Source organism: Salmo salar, chromosome 12 (assembly GCF_965601325.2).
Source record: "Salmo salar chromosome 12, fSalSal1, whole genome shotgun sequence".
Classification (NCBI taxonomy): domain Eukaryota; kingdom Metazoa; phylum Chordata; class Actinopteri; order Salmoniformes; family Salmonidae; genus Salmo; species Salmo salar.
Genome location: NC_138302.1, coordinates 51,623,748 through 51,643,062, shown reverse-complemented (window position 1 = coordinate 51,643,062; position 19,315 = coordinate 51,623,748). Strand labels below are relative to the sequence as shown.

The following is a 19,315-nucleotide window of genomic DNA, read 5'->3' as shown; positions in this document are numbered from 1 at the left end:
AAGAGGATAATGAATCTAATTTTCTCCTGAAGGCTCTACTGGGAAAGCCATCAGTTTAACGTCAGATGGACCTGGGAAAGCCATCGATGGCCAGGAGTGTGCGTGGAGGTTTTAGGAGTGTGTGTGGTGGTTTTAGGAGTGTGTGTGTAGCACTAGCGGTTCTGGGAGGGGCAGTGCCCCTTTGACAACAATTTTGGACCCCGTTGTGGAGTATGAAATGATTTTTACATAACACATTTTTGCTACCGTTCTTTTTTTACATCCGTTATTAGACAGTGGCAACGCGGAACACTAATGATTATGAACATGGTCTTGAAGATGGCCTGCTAATGCCTGCAATGCAGTGAAGAAAACGATATGACAACAATAACGTCTAATGTAACTGGCCACTCTAACAGTACAACTGGCCCCAGCTTGGCCCCCCCAGTTGAAATGGTCTAGAACCGGCAATGCTGTGGAGGTTTTAGGAGTGTGTGGGGGGGGGGGGGGGGGTTTAGGAGTGTGTGTGGGGGGGTTTAGGAGTGTGTGTGTGTGTGTGTTACATGGGGAAATTTAGCAGATGTGTGACTGACACACATTATTAATAGCATGACTTTATGTTATGAGATAATTGACCTCAAATGATTTTGCCGCGCAAACAACATACTGAAAGGGCAAAGACACAGGAGGTCGCATATTTGACTCCCATTTCCTAATTTCAAGGTAGAATCAGTGACATGGCGTACAGATAATTGCCAAAATAAAGGAAACACCAACATAAAATGTCTTAATAGGTTATTGGGCCACCACGAACCGCCAGAACAGCTTCAATGCTGCTTGGCAGATGTTCTACAAATGTCTGGAACTCTGTTGGAGGGACGTGACACCATTCTTCCATGAGAAATTCCATCATTTGGTGTTTTGTTGACGGTGGTGGAAAACGCTTTCTCAGGCGCCGCTCCAGAATCTTCCATAAGTGTTCAATTGGGGTTGAGATCTGGTGACTGAGAGGGCCAAGGCATACGGTTTACATAGTTTTCATGCTCATCAAACCATTCAGTGACCACTTGTGCTCTGTACAGGGGGCATTGTCATCCTATGGGTGCGTAGCCACGGTAACTAAAATCATTTTACACATGACCCTAAACATGATGGGATGTTAATTGCTTAATTAACTCCGGAACCACACCTGTGTGGAAGCACCTCCTTTCAACATACGTTGTGTCCCTCGTTTACTAAAGTGTTTCCCCCCATTATTTTGGCAGTTACCTGCAGGCGCACAAAGTAAGCAGCGCAGTGGGTCAATTGCCGCAACAACTAAGAGCGTTGAAGGGCGAGGCCGGGCATGTGCGTGAAGAGAACCCATGCCCAGCTACTGTGTTTGACCGTGTGGGAGCGAAGTGTTGCATCTGTGGTGCTGCTCGTGGCGACGTCATTTCGCTGGGTCTGCCATTCACAACTCCCTCCCACAAACCCAGTGTGACCCAATAAGCAGTGTGTGTGTGGGTGTACGCCTTTCCCTTTTGCTACGCAAACCCTCTTACTATTTAAACCGCATCGTCTTTAACGCAGCCACAAAACCACCGGCGTTGCAGCGGTTGGGAGACAGATGTTCCTTCCACCTCCGGTTTGGCCTGTAGCCATGGCGACACACACAAAGGGCCGTGACCGCCAGGTAAGCTACGGTACGGGTGGCTGGTATTAGCTCTTGGATGAAGGAGACAGCGACAGACTACATATGGTAGGACCCAATCGTCCCCATTCATTTCATACGTGGCTAAACGCCACGGCAACAGCTCGAGGCTGTTTCGCGCAAAACAAACACCACTGACGCTAGTACATTAGCTTGTGAACGTCCTCCCGCGATACACCGATTGATCGCTCAACTTTTAAAAGGCACTGTGGACATGTTGGTGTCAATGGAAAGGTGTTCTTTATATCGGACAGGATGTATTGTGGGATTTTCTCGTTTGGATGCTAAATAGCTTAACTCAATGTGGCCTGTGATTGGTCGAAAGAACTGACTGCTGCCAGTCCCCCAGGCCCAAGTTACAGCAGGAAGACACATCTCTACAGACTATAAATAAGGACAGTAAACGTTCGAGTGCGTGGGAGACAGAAAGCGAAGAAGAGGGAAAAAAACAGAGAAAAGAAGAGCGAAAAGAAACCCGGAAGAGAGCCTAAACCAGACCCTTAAAGTTCTTGAAAGCAGAAGCGCCAAAGCCAGCACAGAGAAAACAACGGATTATTCTCTGAGAGAGGCATGAGACACTGACGTGATGCTACGCGATATGACGGGCGCTCGTCATCACTCTCCATTTATTGCTCTCTCCATCTCTTCAATTTCTCACGACCCACAGCAGGCCACCGCCCCTTTAAGCTGCATGGTAACAATGACAAGCAGAGAAAGTTCATAATCGGAATCAGAGGAAGGCTATCAAAAGGGCTTAGCCACACACACAGACTTCACACCTCATGGGGGGGGGGGGGGGTCGTTAGTCAATAGGAAGTGACACGGTCATCACGGGCCTCTGTAGAGCCGAAGGAGAATAAAACGGACAAGACGGCCTTAATATGCCCTGTTAAAACGCTCGCAACTGGGTGGCCCTGTCGTCACTACGCGTTTCAATCTCTCCATTTCACCACCTCCTCTCAGCACACTGTTCATCGCACTTCTTTAACGTTAAAATGGAGGCTCGAGACGCCTCGTATAACTCCTGTTACCAGTCAACGGCTGCAAAGGAAAGGAGGCAAGAAAAGGAAGGCAATTTAGGACACATACTTTTCAGAGAGAGTTTGCATGCCATTCAAGTTCATACTCTGAATCAGAGGAAGGATATCAAAGGGCTTAGCCTGGCACACACACACACACACACACACACACACACACACACACACACACACACACACAAAGAGCTTGGGATTGATTGGGGCTGCCTGGTGTCAATAGTCACAAAGCCAAACTGGTGAGAGAGAGAATTCCAGCCATTGATTAAGCTGCAGCGGCTGTAGCCACACACACACACACAAGAATGAAGTACACACACACGGCTAAGCGCTTCCACAGAGACATCGTCAGCTTGTGTTCTTGATCGAATCAATTCCGTTCAAAAAGCTGCACGTACTATTCAAAACAACGACGCCTCGACTGCATCATGCTGACGTTGAAGGGAACGCGGGTCACTCGCTGAACGACCAAGTCGGCTTTTGCGCGGCGTTTCTTAGTGTCCGTTCTCAAGCGCACGTGCACGCAGACAGACAAGTATTTGCAGTCCAACATACAGTAGGTAAACACATGTGCGCAGACTCGCACTCATGCACACACGCCCGCCCACCCACCCACCCACCCCACACACAAACCCACCACGAACACACACCCATCCCACACACAAACCCACCACGACCACACACACACACCCATCCCACACACACACACACACACACACACACACACACACACACTCCTTTGAAAACACTTTGAAGAAAAGAAACACTTGTACAGTATTCATAAAGTAACCATATATCCATATGAGCTGATTACCCTTCCTCTCTCCTCTCCATCTCCCTCCACCATGAGGCTAAAACAGTCCCTGCGGATCCCTGAGGAACCATCACACACACACACACACGATGATTAACTACAGGCATCAGCATTCACAGTGCCAGATTAACACACGATTAAAGCTAAATGATACTTATTACTTTGGAATAAAGAGGGAATTACAGATGGTCCGGGTTGAAAGTGTTCTAAAGCAGCGACTTTGTAGTTCCTCTCCTGGGAGAAGGAGAAAGGGAAAAAAGGCTGAGAAAATATTGCTGCGACTGTGATGTTCTGTAACGTTGTTTATCAAGCTGCCGTGTGGAAAAGTGGTCGGCGGAATAGCTAATCATGGGGAACTGGTTAAAGGTGCAATATGCAGAAACACTCTGCCATTTCCTGTTTGCTAAAATTCTAATAGTTTGCCTAATTTCAGTTTGTGTGTCAAAACAAGCAAGTGTAGTAGAGAATCATTGTACCATCTAAACCGCTGTGAAATATCTTTCCCATAACCAAAAAGATTGTATTTTCTGCTGTTTGAAGCTGGTGTACAAAACCGAAAGTAAAAGACACAAAAACTAAACTTAAGAACGGGAAGCACAGAAATAGCCGCTTCTTAGACTTTCTGTCAATGGGAATGACAGAGCTATAACTCACATTTCTATGAGAATTTGGGTCGGGGGTCGCCCAAAAAGTTACATACTGCAGCTTCAAAATAGGAACATCGGTCCGACTGGAGATGTTAACTTTAAGAGAGTGTTCCTTCATTGCAAATGCACACGGATCGATGCGTGGCGCGAGCACTCGCATCCGCGCACCCACCCACACTTGCAACCAAGTCAAATTCTCCAAAACAGAACACGCACCATATAAATAAGGACAAACTGTCAAGAATATGACCTGGCCTGGTCATCCAAGGCCTGGTCCCTTCCTGAAAAACAGCACACACATCAGCCTGCGCTGCAAAACCAAACCCCATACACAGACAAACACACACACACACACACACACACACACACACACACACACACACACACACACACACACAAAGAGACAGGCAATTATGGGGAGACCATAAAGGGAGACCCACATGGTCTGTCTGTCTGGCAGCTAACAGCTGTGACACGCGCTCACTGAGACAGAAAAAGGACCAAGTGATGTGGGGTGTGTCCGTGTGGTGTGTGTGTGTCCGTGTGTGTCCGTGTGGTGTGTGTGTGTCACCGTGTGGTGTGTGTCACCGTGTGGTGTGTGTCACCGTGTGGTGTGTGTCACCGTGTGGTGTGTGTGTGTGTGTGTGTGTGTGTGTGTGTGTGTGCCCGTGTGGTGTTTGCCTGTGTTCTTGTTCACTCCCCCCTCACAAAGCAATATGGATGGGATAAGTAAAGTTGTCGCTTAGACCTGTCCAGTCGTTTAAGATCGACCATTAAACTCACATTGCCTAAATGGGAATGTTCGCAGTCCCTTAGTGGGAAAACCACTCAAATTCTCACAGAATCCCCCACGGACACACAAAGTAAGAGCAACGGCAACAATAGCCCCAAGCCTAACCTCCAACTTCCCAAGGCAAATTAACACGGAGATCCAAATGGCAACCTATTCCCTACATAGGGCTCTGCTCAAAAGTTGTGCACTATGGTAAAACCCTACAGGCCCAGGTCAAAAGTAGTGCACTTCAGTATGTAGAAAATAGGGTGCCGTTTGAGACACACTGAAAGTCTTAAGAACATCAAGAGAAAGGCGCCCTCAATTTCCAACGCATACCCTGCCGGCTGCCCTCTATCAGTTCTTCCACTGTGATGGGAAATATACAATGAGTGGACAAAACATTAGGAACACCTTCCTAATATTGCATTGCACCCCGTTTCCCTCAGAACAGCCTCAATTCGTCAGGGTATGGACTATACAAGGTCTCAAAGGGATGCTGGCCCATATTGACTTGAATTCTTTCCACAGTTGTATCAAGTTGGCTGGATATCCTTTGGGTGGTGGACCATTCTTGAATCTGTTGAGTGTGAATAACCGAGCAGCGATGCAGTTCTTGACACAAATCGGTGCGCCTGGCACCTACTACCATAAGCCATTCAAAGGTCTTGCTCATTCACCCTCTGAATGGCACACATACACAATCCACGTCTCAATTGTCTCAAGGCTTAAAAATCCTTCTTTAACCTGTCTCCTCCCCTTCATCTACACTGATTGAAGTGGATTTTAACAAGTGACATCAATAAGGGATAAAAGTGTTCTCTTGGATTCACCTGGTCAGTCTGTCATGGAATGTTTTGTATACTCCGTGTGTATCCGGTAGAGTTACTACCAACACTTAATGCAGAGACTTCTAAGCAGCTCTGAGAGAGTCTACGTTCCAAATGGCACCCTATTCCCTTTACAGTGCACTACCTTTGACAAGAGCGCTATGGGAAAACCATATGGGCCCTGAACAAGAGGGAACAGGGTGCAATTTGGGAAGCAACCACATCTGGGTTTTTCTCCCTGTGGGAGAAACCACTTTCTGGAATGTTTTACCCAATTTGCATGGCTCCGAGCGCTCTCCGTTTCTCTCAGAGGAGAGGGCTGGGATGGAGACGAGAGGAAGTAAGAAGGGAAGAAAATAAGAAGAGAAAAAAAAGAGAGTTGTAAGAACATCTTAACTTCAGAAAGAAGTGAACGATGTGCATGCATGTGGGCCAACGGGCCCCGTTGTAAACCTCCAGCATAGAGGCCAAACGGGAACCTATGGTGGTATGGTGGTTTGTCACAATGCCTGTGCGTGTAAGGAAAAAGGGACGTGAGCAAATACACAGTCAGTCATTACACAGACCGACACTGCTATATGAACACATCCACACACACCACCACAGCACCAGGCAAAGCCAGCCCAGTCCCACTGGTAAATAAACAGAGAGGGGGGGGGGGGGGGGGGGGAGAGAAACAAAGAGGCGGAGAGAGAGGGTGAGAGAGAGAGAAACAGAGAGAGGGCGAGAGAGAGAAAGACAGGGAGAAGGAGAGGAAGCGCTCTTAGCAGGAGAATTAAGCAGTACAAGCATCTCTCCACACACTCACACTCCAGAGGTAAAACTACACTTGTTGGTTGCAGGACAGAAACAGGCTAAGGGAAAGAAGCACTTGAGAGGGGACAGGATTTTACCTCTGAGACCGTGAGAAGTAGACGGGTGATTACGCAATATAGTTCTATTGATATATTGAATGAAATAACTCAAGTCTACACTTGAAGCCTTGTGCCAATCAGCTGAAACCAAGGATCCTTACATCCACCTCCCCAATCGCACACTTCCTCGAGGCAAGGCAAATGCGTCAGCGGGATGACGCAACAGGTGAGCCAAAGCACCAAGCAATCAGTATGATGAAGAGCGGGTTGTTGCTCTTCTCATCTCGCTCCTCTCCTCCGTATTCTCTTAACTTCTTCCTCTCTCCTTGCCAATAAGGATTATTATACATTTTCCGGTGTCGTACTATACTCACGGAACTAATCTTACCTTGAGAATGTCTGCGTTTAAATCGCCAAGTTAGGATCCTGCCTTTGCTATCCAAAAAGTATTCGGATCACAAAGCAAGGAAATATTGCGTCTCTGACAACAGGTTAGGATAGTGAAAGGGGGAACCGTCGATAAACAATAATGAATTGGCTAGTTCCAGATCTCTTTTTTACTGGTCTTGGGGCTGTATCCCAAATGGCACCATAGAGCTCTGGTCAAATGTGGTGCACTATAAAAGGAATAGGGTGCCATTTGGGACATAATCTTGGTCTTGATGAGGTGAAAACGGAGAACCCTCTGATCTAAGCGCAGCTTGGGAGGTCACTAACGATCAGAGAGCAGCTCGTTTCACCTAGGGCCCAAACGAAAGCTCCTTAAATCGTTAAAGGGTGAGCTTTTAACTGGATCCCCTAAGAGGAGCTCAATCTAGAGGAGTTTCCTAACTTAGATTACATAGATAAATATAGTCATCTGGGCTGCGTCTCATTAGTCTACTGTGACATCCACCCCTCATAGGGTTACATGGATAAAGTCACCTGGGCTGAGTCTCAATAGTTTACTGTGGCATCCTCCTCTCATAGGGTTACATGGATAAAGTCACCTGGACTGCGTCTCAGTCTACTGTGGCATCCACCCCTCATAGGGTTACATAGATAAATAGTAACCCGGGCTGTGTCTCAATAGTGTACTGTGGCGTCCTCCCCTTGTCTCTTTCTTTCATTTTTTAATCACCACCCTGAGTCATATTCACGAAACGGATCAAACGGGACGAAACTGGGAGATACTAACTGAAATTACGTAATCAGAAACACTTTCCCCCCGCAGCACAACGTTTCAAAATGTTTCGCAAAGATATACCCTAATAAATACGACCCAGGGAGGATTGTCAACATTATCCCACAGGAAGTTGGAGTTATGTCACAGGATATTAAAAGTCAGTGGGGTTCCAGAGGTTGTGTTACAGCCCTGTAGGTATGGTATGACCCTGGGGCCTCAGGGAGGTATGGGTGGGCTGGAATGCCAGCGTTATGTCAGAGGAAGTGATCAGGTGTCCATCTGGGGCCAAGGTTTCTACCCTGACAGATGATTTCTACATTGACACACACACACACACACACACACACACACACACACACACACACACACACACACACACACACACACACACCTGCCATCCCCCTCAATCAACCTTAGTTCTCTACCTCTGTGTCACAGTAGAGGCTTTGACCGGTCCTCATAATTCCATTCCAGACCATTGTAACCCACTCTGAAATGCTGCCATTTTGGCTCCACAGGACTCCACAGGGGCACCTAATGGAGCACTCTGTACTGCCCTGCATCCATTCTACATAGCAGGCAAAACTCAATATCTGGGCAGGGATGGTCTATAAATACTACGTAAAAGGAGGAAATAATACTATATGAAGACATTCAAGGGTTTCTCTTTATTTTTACTATTTTCTACATTGTAGAATACGAGCGAAGACATGAAAACTATGAAATAACATATACGGAATCATGTAGTAACCAAAAAAGTGTTAAACAAATCAAAATCTATTTTAGATTTGAGATTCTTCAAAGTAGCCATCATGATGACAGCTTGCGCACTCTTGGCATTCTCTCAACCAGCTTCACCTGGAATGCTGTTGCAACAGTCTTGAAGGAGTTCCCACATATGCAGAGTACTTCATGGCTGCTTTTCCTTCACTCTGCGGTCCAACTCATCCCAAACCATCTCCATTGGGTTAAGGTCGGGTGATTGCAGAGGCCAGGTCAAATAGCCCTTACACAGCCTGAAGGCGTTTTGGGTCATTGTCCTGTTGAAAAACAAATGATAGTTCCACTAAGAGCAAACCAGATGGAATGGCGTATCACTGCAGAATGCTGTGGTAGCCATGCTGGTTAAGTGTGCCTTGAATTCCAAATAAATCACTGACAGTGTCACCAGCAAAGCACCCCCACACCTCCTCCATGCTTCACGGTGGGAACCAGACATGCACAGATCATCCGTTCACCTACTCTGTCTCACAAACACACGGCGTTTGGAACCAAACATCTCAAATTTGGACTCATCAGACCAAAAGGACACATTTCCACCGGTCTAATGTCCATTCCTCATGTTTCTTGCCTCAAGCAAGTCTCTTCTTCTCATTGGTATCCTTTAGTAGTGGTTTCTTTGCAGCAATTCGACCATGAAAGCCTGATTCACACAGTCTCCTCTGAACAGTTGATGTTGAGATGTGTCTGTTACTTGAACTCTGTGAAGCATTTATTTGGGTTACAATGTGAGGCTGGTAACTGTAATGAAGTTATCCTCTGCAGCAGAGGTAACTCTGGGTCTTCCTTTCCTGTGGCGGTCCTCATGAGAGCAAGTTTCATCGTAGCACTTGATGGTTTTGCGACTGCACAAGTTCTTGACATTTTCCAGATTGACTGACCTTCATGTCTTAAAGTAATGACGGACTATCGTTTCTCTTTGCTTATTTGAGCTGTTCTTGCCATAATATGGACTTGGTCTTTTACCAAGTAGGGCTATTTTCTGTATACCAACCCTATCTTGTCACAACACAACTGATTTCCCAAACGCATTAAGGGAAGAAATTCCACAAATGCACATTTAGGCACACCTGTTAATACTGGGCCATATTCATACAGGAGAAAACAGACTGAATGCTTGGGTTTTGTTTTTCCGTTTGAAAAACATTTTTGCTACAGTGTGCACTAATTAATACGACCCCGGTGAAGTGGTGTGTCACACTGAGTGAGTGGTCTGTCACCAATTCCGTTTTGTGTCACAGACACAAACGTCTGTTTACCATGGGACATTGGCCAAAGGTGTCTGTGAGGATTGCGTGTGCATTTACCATATTTGCATATATACGTGTACGTCAGGGTGGTCCCTGAGGTGGGGACTAAGTTGCTTGTCATTGTAATCAGCACTTTCGATGGCAGAGTCAAGGCTGACTGCAGCTCCCATACAGGGCCCTAGGGGGACGCACGCAACGCTATACAACCAACACCAAGAGCCACGGAAGCAGAATACACACACACACACACACACACTAAATGAGCTAGACTGTGGTCTCTGCAGTTTTGCACATTTGTAAACACACACACACATCCCATACACACAGGTAAACACACACACACACACACATCCCATACACACAGGTAAACACACACACACCCTACAAGCCGATATACCCTCTACTTTTCCTCTGCAATAATGGCCTGCTCTTCTTCATCAAACACCATCCTCTTCGTGCCTATGATTATGGTTGCCATAGAGATGGCCCAGTAGACCACCAGTGGGGGCCCAGAAAGGCCAGGCATTCATGTGTGTGTGTGTGTGTGTGTGTGTGTGTGTGTGTGTGGTATGTCTGTCCACCCCGCTTTCTGCCATTCCAAGCCCATTCCAAACGGCTTTAAATATACAACCCCGTACAAAAAGACGGGCGATTAGCCGACAAGGAGGTCACCAGTAACACAATACGTTTCCCTTGAAACGTTGAGATGGTCCACTCCCCCTGCCATGCCTGAGAAACAACATCCTGTTGTAATTCCTGGCGAGTGAGACACGGTTCCTGACCTTTGTCTTGCCCTGAGAGAGGAGGAACGTCTTCCTTCCTTCCTCTCCTCCTCTTGACTGCCGGACAGCATAGACTAAAAAAACAGCTGTGTGACGTTGCCTTGAACAATCAACAAAAGTCGAGAGATGTTGCTAGAAAGAAAAAAACGTATATACGGTCACACACACACACACAGACACGCGTGTGTGATTGGATGCACACGCACGCAGAGACAGCACACTGCATGACTTACAAACAGGGAATGTCCTGGAAAGAGACAAACAAGCACCAATTGAAGCCGCATGGACATAAAGCAGCTGTGAGGCCATCGCAATACAAAGACCAGACGCTGAGAAAGAAATGGTCCTGAGACGGTCGAGATTTGAAAACTGTTGTGGTTTGTGTCACTTTAAGCCTTTTTGAATTCTCTTCGGACCAACTAAAGAACCTATGACTCCATTTACAGTCCAATTACTATAGCTTATGGCCTGGAACCTTGATATTTGCATTGCTGACTATTTGTTCCACGATATGAGAATACGAAGTCTGGCAGTGTGTCTAGTTGGTAAGAGAATAAGAACTAACCATTGGTCTAGTGGGTCCAAAATAATTCTAGGGCACATATAGGGAATAACTTTGTGTATGTATGTTCAAGTGTGTGTGTATGTGTGTTTATATGGGTCTATATGGGTCTGTCTGTGAGTGAGTGAGTGAGTGAGTGAGTGAGTGAGTGAGTGAGTGAGTGTGATGCATGTGTGTGTGTGTGTGTGTGATGCATGTGCTTGCATGTCCGTGTGTGTTCATGTGTGTGTGTAGCATCTCTCCAGGGGCTCTGCTTGCAGTGCTTTAATTAGCCTAATCCACCCCCAGCACATGGAGATGGGGGGGGGGGGGCTGTACTTGGGGGAATACAGCCTTCTGCTGCTGCTCACCATGTTGGCTCCCCCAGTCGCTCGTCAAGCCCACCATACCCTGCTGGGAGGACAGAAACTGCTTCCAACTGGCGTCAACATGGCCGCCTCTCTGTTAAAGAAAGGCCGGCCCTAAGGGAAGGCTCCATTGAGAAGGTAGGGAAGGCTAAATGCTCAATTAAAAATGGAGATATACCGAGTTTGTACTACAGATGTGAAACGTCTGCCAGATGTTTAGACAACAGAGTGCAAAGAGGCAGTGGTTCTGGGTGCTCTGAGTGGTTGTCAGTGTACCACAGCACGAGCCAGTGTGTGTGTGTGTGTGTGTGTGTGTGTGTGTGTGTCTGCGTGTCCACATGTGCATGCACGTATACAGAATATATTTATTTTTATTTCACCTTTATTTAACCAGGTAGGCAAGTTGAGAACAAGTTCTCATTTACAATTGCTACCTGGCCAAGATAAAGCAAAGCAGTTCGACACATACAACAGAGTTACACGTGGAGTAAAACAAACATACAGTCAATAATACAGTAGAAAAATAAGTCTATATACAATGTGAGCAAATGAGGTGAGATAAGGGAGGTAAAGGCAAAAAAGGCCATGGTGGCAAAGTAAATACAATATAGCAAGTAATATATAATACAAAATATATGCATACCGCTATGCCCCTTACTATGCTAACATCCTGGTTCAAACCCATGTGTGTCCGTTTTAGGAGGGAGAAACCAGAATGAATAACAGAGGGAAGAATCCACTGTAGAAAGAGGGAGGAAGAGAGGAAGAGAGAGAGCGAAAGAAACACAAAAACAGGCCTAGGGAATAGGAGCAATCAGCCAGTCAGTCATCTAATGACTATTCCCAGGGAAGAGTTGAGGAGAGGAGGGACAGAGAGGGGGCAGCAGAGGAGAGGAGGAGGAGAGAAAAGAGGAGGAGAGGAAAGAGGAGGAAGCAGTCCGTGCACAACCTGCATGTAGCATATACTGTAGAGAATACATGCTTGTTTACCCATTCGGATAAGGCGTGGGAGGATTACGACTCAGGAGTGAGCAAGGCACAAATATTTCACACTAATGACCAATAAATTCAGAATATGACACTTTCAGATTATCATCATTAACCAGTACTCACTCACACACACACACCAGGGCTTCCGTTTGCCGGTAATAGCAGACTACTGTTTGATTTTTTTGGGGGGGGAAAGCCGACAAATAACATTGGCACCAGCCAATTTCCCCCAAAAATGACAAAATCACAACGCGAAATAATGCTTTTTAGCCAATTCATTGATGGTAATATCAGTTGACGGAAATACATTTGACCGGGCATGCGTATGGGTCTACGGGTTAATTGGCATAATTTAGCGGAATTAAAATTGGCGCGTCATTATTCGTTACGTATCGTATTTATCACACGCACACAGCATATATACAGAGACTTTGAGCGGAAAATCTGTCAGACAGCGCTTTTATAAGCCAAATCATTGCGCAACAATTCTAAACGCAAATCGTGTGCTAATTGTTTTTTGGGCCACGATTAAAAATAGCTACTATTTTTTTTTCTTTCTCAACTGGTAATTGAAATGCGCTTCACATTCGCTATTCAAACGCATAGGCAACGGAAGGCAGACTTCATCAGCGCGTCACACACCGCTATTCAATGAACCAGAGTCAGTTTGAATTTTGAAAAAATTTCGGCCAGCTAGTTAATTGTTTGAAACCGGAATGTTTTACTACATATTATGAGGCATGTTTTACCTTGCTTCAAAGTAGCCTAGGCAAAATCCGACCATATAAGTGGAGGAAATAGTTTTATAAAGACTTCCCTTTACCATTTAAACCAGTAGCCCATTTCTGTCATGTTATTGGGTTTTAAACTTTCTTTCATTGCCCGGTAGCCAAATTAACATTTGTGCTAAACGTTCTGATCTGTTGCATCAGACTCATTGCTTAAAAAAATAAAAAATCTATGTAGCCTAGGCCTACTGGTTGTATGAATTTGGGATCTATCGTCCCACAACTCTCCCAGAGTCTGCCTGGACTATTTCCTTCTCGACAAACTGACCAATATAATAGGTTAACTTTACTACTTATGGGGGATAGTAGACTGACAGAGTCATAGGAGGCACGTCCATAAGGCTATGGGAAGCAAAGCTTTCCAAGTAAATTGAATTAAATTGCCAAAATTATATAGACTATTAGCCTACTCCTGTCTATGCAGAAATAAATGAAATCATTCAAAATGGGCAACTAAAAGTACGATTTGGCTACAGAGGATCATTTGCTTCCCCTAGCCTTAAAAGGAAATAAGTTGGGGATTGTTTTATATCGCATTGCCTACAGTCGGAAGGAAAGGCTGTGTGTGCGGGAAAAAAACTAATAGATGACTGTTGACTTGTGACTGTCAGTGAAAAGTCGAGAGGCCCAGCCGAGCAAATCGCAATATTTCAAACATAGTTTGGAAAGCAAATGGCTATTGCTGTAAAGAGAATATGTCTTTTAGTAATCAAAATGCTCAATTTACTGGAGCGAACAACAGTAGGCCTATAGCTTATTGGCACCAGCAGAGAACATCGGCTAAACCCCCTGGTGAGTATACACCGCACAGATTCACTATATCATTGTTGGGTCAGTGCCACTTCAAAGTTGGTTCATTTCCTCCTCCAATTAAGACGGACGTCAAATTCTAATTTGTGTCTCCCCTTCTCATGGACGACGTCGTTTCCATTGATCAGTTTTTCCCCCCAGTGTCAGCAGAGTCGGCTAGCCTTTCATTTGTCGTATTTAAAAAAAAATGCTCATGTTTCCAGGCGTATAAAAGTGTAGTAGAATAGCATGAAATGTGTTAACAAAAATACAAAAATGGAATTTCTCCTGTGCAAAGAAAGAAACGTGTCTGATATAACCGAGGCCTCTACGGTTATACACGCTCCGCCACCTACTGAACGGTCTCTGTCGCAGTACAGTGATTGCGTTATATTATTCAACCTAAAGGATGACTATCCAATCGAATCGCCACGTTAGGAATAGTAGGCTCTCGTGCGTAAATCCGCAAACGCAATGACGCATAGGCTAGTGATTCCGCTGTTCAGTTACACATCGTGTCGACGGAGGAGAAGTAAACGTGGACAGTTATTCTAGCATCTGTGCGGGTAAAAAGGCCACGCGTCGCTGTATCCTCGACTTGTTCTGTTAAGACGACTTACATTCATGTAAACGTGATCTCTGCCATTCTGAGCACCGTGGGTGTACGCGACCCTAATCAGGTTACGGACCCAATGCATATTGGTTCCGGTGGGAGAGAGAAAAATATCCCGCCGGTCAAATGTCTGGCGCCACATTTTCATAACGGAAACCCCGACAACACGCGCCAAACAAAGCCAAAACAGAGCCTTACAGAACTGCAGTTCCTCTCCAATAAACCTGACATGGAACAGTGAAAGAGAAAAGAGAGTGACATACATTACTAATTAAAAGGCCCTTCAGTCAGAACACGAAGACAAGGATTAATATTTCACTACAGAGGGACTGAGGGATGACGAGCACTTTCTGACAGACACACACGCTTACTCTCACGCGTAGCATGAGGAGAGCGGTTTTCGAGAGAGAGGAGAGCGAGAGAGAGGGGAGGTGAGTAGATTGTTGTAAAAGCCCAAGGCATCCAGCTTGAGGTTCTGTCTATTCATCATCATTAAGGGCTCTGTTACATGGCTATCGTGGCAGGCCTCCAAGGTCAGCAGCACTAATAACAGGGCCAAGGAGCGCTATCTGCATCGCTAGCGCTAATGCTAACATCAATACTCAAATCCTACAGCTGAAGCTAATGCTAACATGCCTAGCCCCTGGGCAGTGGAACTGCGCTAGGCTATACTAGGCTATGCTAGCCAGCATTGGTCAATGCTGCTCTCTTCGCCGCCACTAAATACTAACGGCTAGTGCTAGCAGGATTAGCCCCCAGGGAAACGGACAAGCATTGAGGCTATGCTAGCCAGCCGACCCCATGACCAGGCTAAAGCTTCCTATTACAGGGAATGAGAAGACGGCCAAGGGACAAGATAAGGTGTTCATGTGTGTAATCTCAACCCTTGGATCCTATCCTAGTTCCTGTGTGCGTGTGCTCTTGTGTGTTCTTTGGCCAGGTGCATGTGAGCGAAGACCACTGGCTCCGTTTGAACTCTGTAGCCTGGCAATGCCCCTATAGCATGTGACTGCAATGTGACACACACACACACACACACAGCATTGACATACTCCAAACTCCTGTCTCATTCCAACTCCGTTATCCTCACTTAGCTAGGTTGCTTTGTGTACGCTAATCATCTTACAACTCGCTAAAGATGAGGAACTAATCAAAAAAGAATCCATAAAAAAAAAATACAAAAATCTGTTAACCCCCGGTGGGTAATCTGATAAGATTCCTTCAGTCAATCAATTCACGTAGGAACATGATACAGGACGTGCATCATAACTGTAGGCTAAAGCAAGCGGTCTTCAATCTTTACGCCTCAGATGTGCATTTTCTGGCAATAGCCTTTCCCCCTAGATTGAATTAGCGCCATCAATTGATCAGCACGGGATTACAGTGTCTCTCTCGTTCGAGTTAATCGAGGTTTAGGCTAGCCTGTCGGCTTGTTTGCGTCTTAGCATCTAATCGTCTTGGCATGCTAGCGTCAGGGGGGGCTAGCTAGCAGGGATAAAAGGGGAAAGAGAGAGAACAAGGGATGAGAGACTAAATGCCTGCGCATTCTAGGCCCATATGTCAAACAGCAGATCATAACTATAACATATAACCACGGAGAGACTAAAGGATTTTTTTTTAAAAGAGCTTATGTGACAGGTGTGCGTGTGTTAGTGCTAGTCTTAACAGTTTAAGTGAAGCTACGTGTATTGTAAGTGCGTTAGCCAGGGAACACACCGTGCACCCCAATGACCGCTTTGGCTATGTGTTGGAGAAATGAGATAGAACTGAAGCACAGAGTAATGGACTGCGAGTGTACGGCACGCGAGTTAAGTCACGGTGGGCCAAAGGGGGGGGGGGGGGGGTCTGTATATGTGTGATACTCTGGGTCAAAGGTAATCTACCTCTGCCGTGCCGCTTTACGTCAGGCCTTCAGGACGCAGTGTCGTCATCCGAGGTTCCAGTGTGTGTACGTGCGCACGGCAGGTCAGTAAGTCTACTCCTGTACTCCCAGCACCACAAGACCCGAGAAACTGAGCCAATGTCCAAAGATCCAACAACTACAAATAGAATATTACACCAAGCCTATCAAAAAAGAACAAAGACATTTCTGAGAGACTTTTTAAAACAGAACAAAAAATGGGCAAATACAAAAAGAATCTTTGACCTTCTTAAACAATTCAATGCCGATCATTTCAAGCTGCCCCATAGCCCCCGCCTACATGTCCCAGTCCAGCTTTGAACATCTTCTAACCCTCTTCTTTTTTTCCATATCCAGCAAACCCATCCATTATTTATCCATCCCTCTCTTTCTCCTTCTCTCCCTCTCATCAATGTGCTAAAGTAACCCCTTTCTGTACTGAGCTCTGAAATGAGCAGCCATCATTTCCGTCACGAACCGTGGTGTTATGCTAAACGGGGGCTATCCCGACTAGCGACCAAGAGGCGTTACATTTAGAAGCATGTTAGCTTCTATAGAATGACTAATGGTTATGGCCTGGAAGGTAGGGTGTATTAGTGTGACGTGAGGGGGTGTGAGAGAGGTTTAACGAGGGCTTCCAATGTCCTTTACAGTCCCTTACTCGTACCGTTAAAGCTTGTTAACAGAGCCCTCATTACTGTCTCCAACATGTCACACCAGCATTGTGCGTAGCAGTGTGTGTGTTCGTGTGTGTGGAAGACACGTTTGAGTTGAACACAGCTGACTAGGTATCCTCCTTTCTCTTTGCTGTGCTACACACTTCTCTGTGTGTACGCCCCTCTGTGTGCATGCACGTCTGCGTGTGTGTACCTGAACGTGCACAAATATGTGCATGTCTCTCTATACGTGTGTCTCTGTGTGTGTGCGCGCGCATGCATATGTGCCTAGCTGCATGTCAGGCAGCCCTCTCCTTAATGAGACTAAATGATGAGAGGAGAATGGAGGGCGCTAGCTGCATCTCATTGCTGGGCCCACTCAACTCTCTTCGCCTATTATCTGATGCACAAGGAAATCTTTGATCAGAGGAGAGACAGAGGGAAGAGAGAGAATAAGAACGGCAAGATGACAGGAACGGAGGAAGAGGAAGTGGGAAAGGGAGAGAGATCCTGCTTCTTTAGTGAAAGAACTGGAGCCAGGCCCAAGGGAAGAGAGTAGGAGAGAGAGAGAGAGAGAGAGTGAGAGGTGAGAGAGAGGAGAGAGAGTGTGAGAGAAAAAGGAGAGAGAGTGTGTGTGAGAGAAAGAGGAGAGAGCGAGTGTGAGAGTGTGTGAGATCTGTGCATGTGGAACATTCAGGGCCCAAACTCATCAACCATTGGACTGAAGAGTTTAGCACTGGAGTTCAACAAAAATCTGAAAGATGTTGATGTCATCATTCTGCAGGAGACATGGTGTAAGGCTGACATTGTTACTCACTGTCCCACAGGCTACAGAGAGGTAATTGTGCCATCACAGAAACACAGCTCTGTCAATAGAGGCAGAGACTCTGGAGGACTGATCATTTGGTACAAATCCGAACTACAAAATCCAATTGATCCCCTCAAAATTGGTAAATATCACATTTGGTTAAAACTGAAAATAATTACTTGTACTGACAGAAAAAGATGTGTTTCTTTCTGTAATATTTATCCCCCCCTCAGAATCCCCATATTACTCAGAGGAGATCTTCCCCACCCTTGACGAAGAGACGTGCCATTTCCAGGCTGTACTTTGTCAATGGTAGGTTACGGGGGACTCTTTGGGGAGATTCACCTATTGCTCACCTCTTGGCCACAGCACAGTATGTTTACAGTATATGATTACAGACATTGACCCTTTCTCTCTCAGCTCATTCACTGTCAAGCCACTAACACCTCTGTCTGATCACAGCCAAATTACATTGTTCCTCAAAAGAACAGACATGGAATCAACCACACATTCACAGCCCAGTAAGCTGTGCAACATCAGATATTCATACAGATGGGCCCAAAACAGCACAGAAGAATACCAGAAAGCAACTGGTAAGTCACCAAAATGTCCAAACACTCTTGGATAACTTTCTGGATACCACATTCACTCACAGTAAAGAAGTCATCAATCTAGCAGTACAAAAACAAACTATTTATTCAGGCAAACGGCAAAAGAAGCACAACTGAAATTTATTTTAAAAAAGAAAAAAGACCACAGATGACAACTGGTTTGATGCAGATTGTAAAATTATAAGGGAAAAAAACTTAGAACACTATCCAACCAAAAGCACAGAGACCCAAATAATGGTAAATTACGCCTTCATTACTGTGAGACTTTAACACACTATAAACGTACACTCAGAACCAAAAAAGCACAGTACAACAGCAAGCAGCTGACACTAACTGAGGAGGAGTCCATAAACACAAAACTTCTGGCAAAATTGGAAAAAAACGGAAAAAATTGAAACGAGGAATTAGCGATACAAAATGACATACGGACAACCCATTTTAAAACACTCCACAATACCGTTCAAATTGACACAAATGCAGAGAGATGCCAAATTCATGAGAAGTTGAATGGATTACAAAAAGCTATAAAAGGACAATCAAAATCCATTGGACTCCCCAATTACTGACCAGGAGCTCTATAAGACACTTCAGGCCCTCAAATATAAAAAAGCATGTGGACCTGATGGCTTCCTAAATGAGATGCTCAAACTC

The 19,315-nt window shown here is 45.6% G+C and overlaps 1 protein-coding gene across 3 annotated transcripts in view; it reads right to left on the bottom strand.

Moving 5' to 3' along the window:
* The window catches only part of LOC106565213 (plexin-A1), a 256,630-nt gene that overhangs the window by 159,341 nt on the left and 77,974 nt on the right, over positions 1-19,315 (bottom strand). The gene's annotated exons all lie outside the window — the stretch shown is intronic.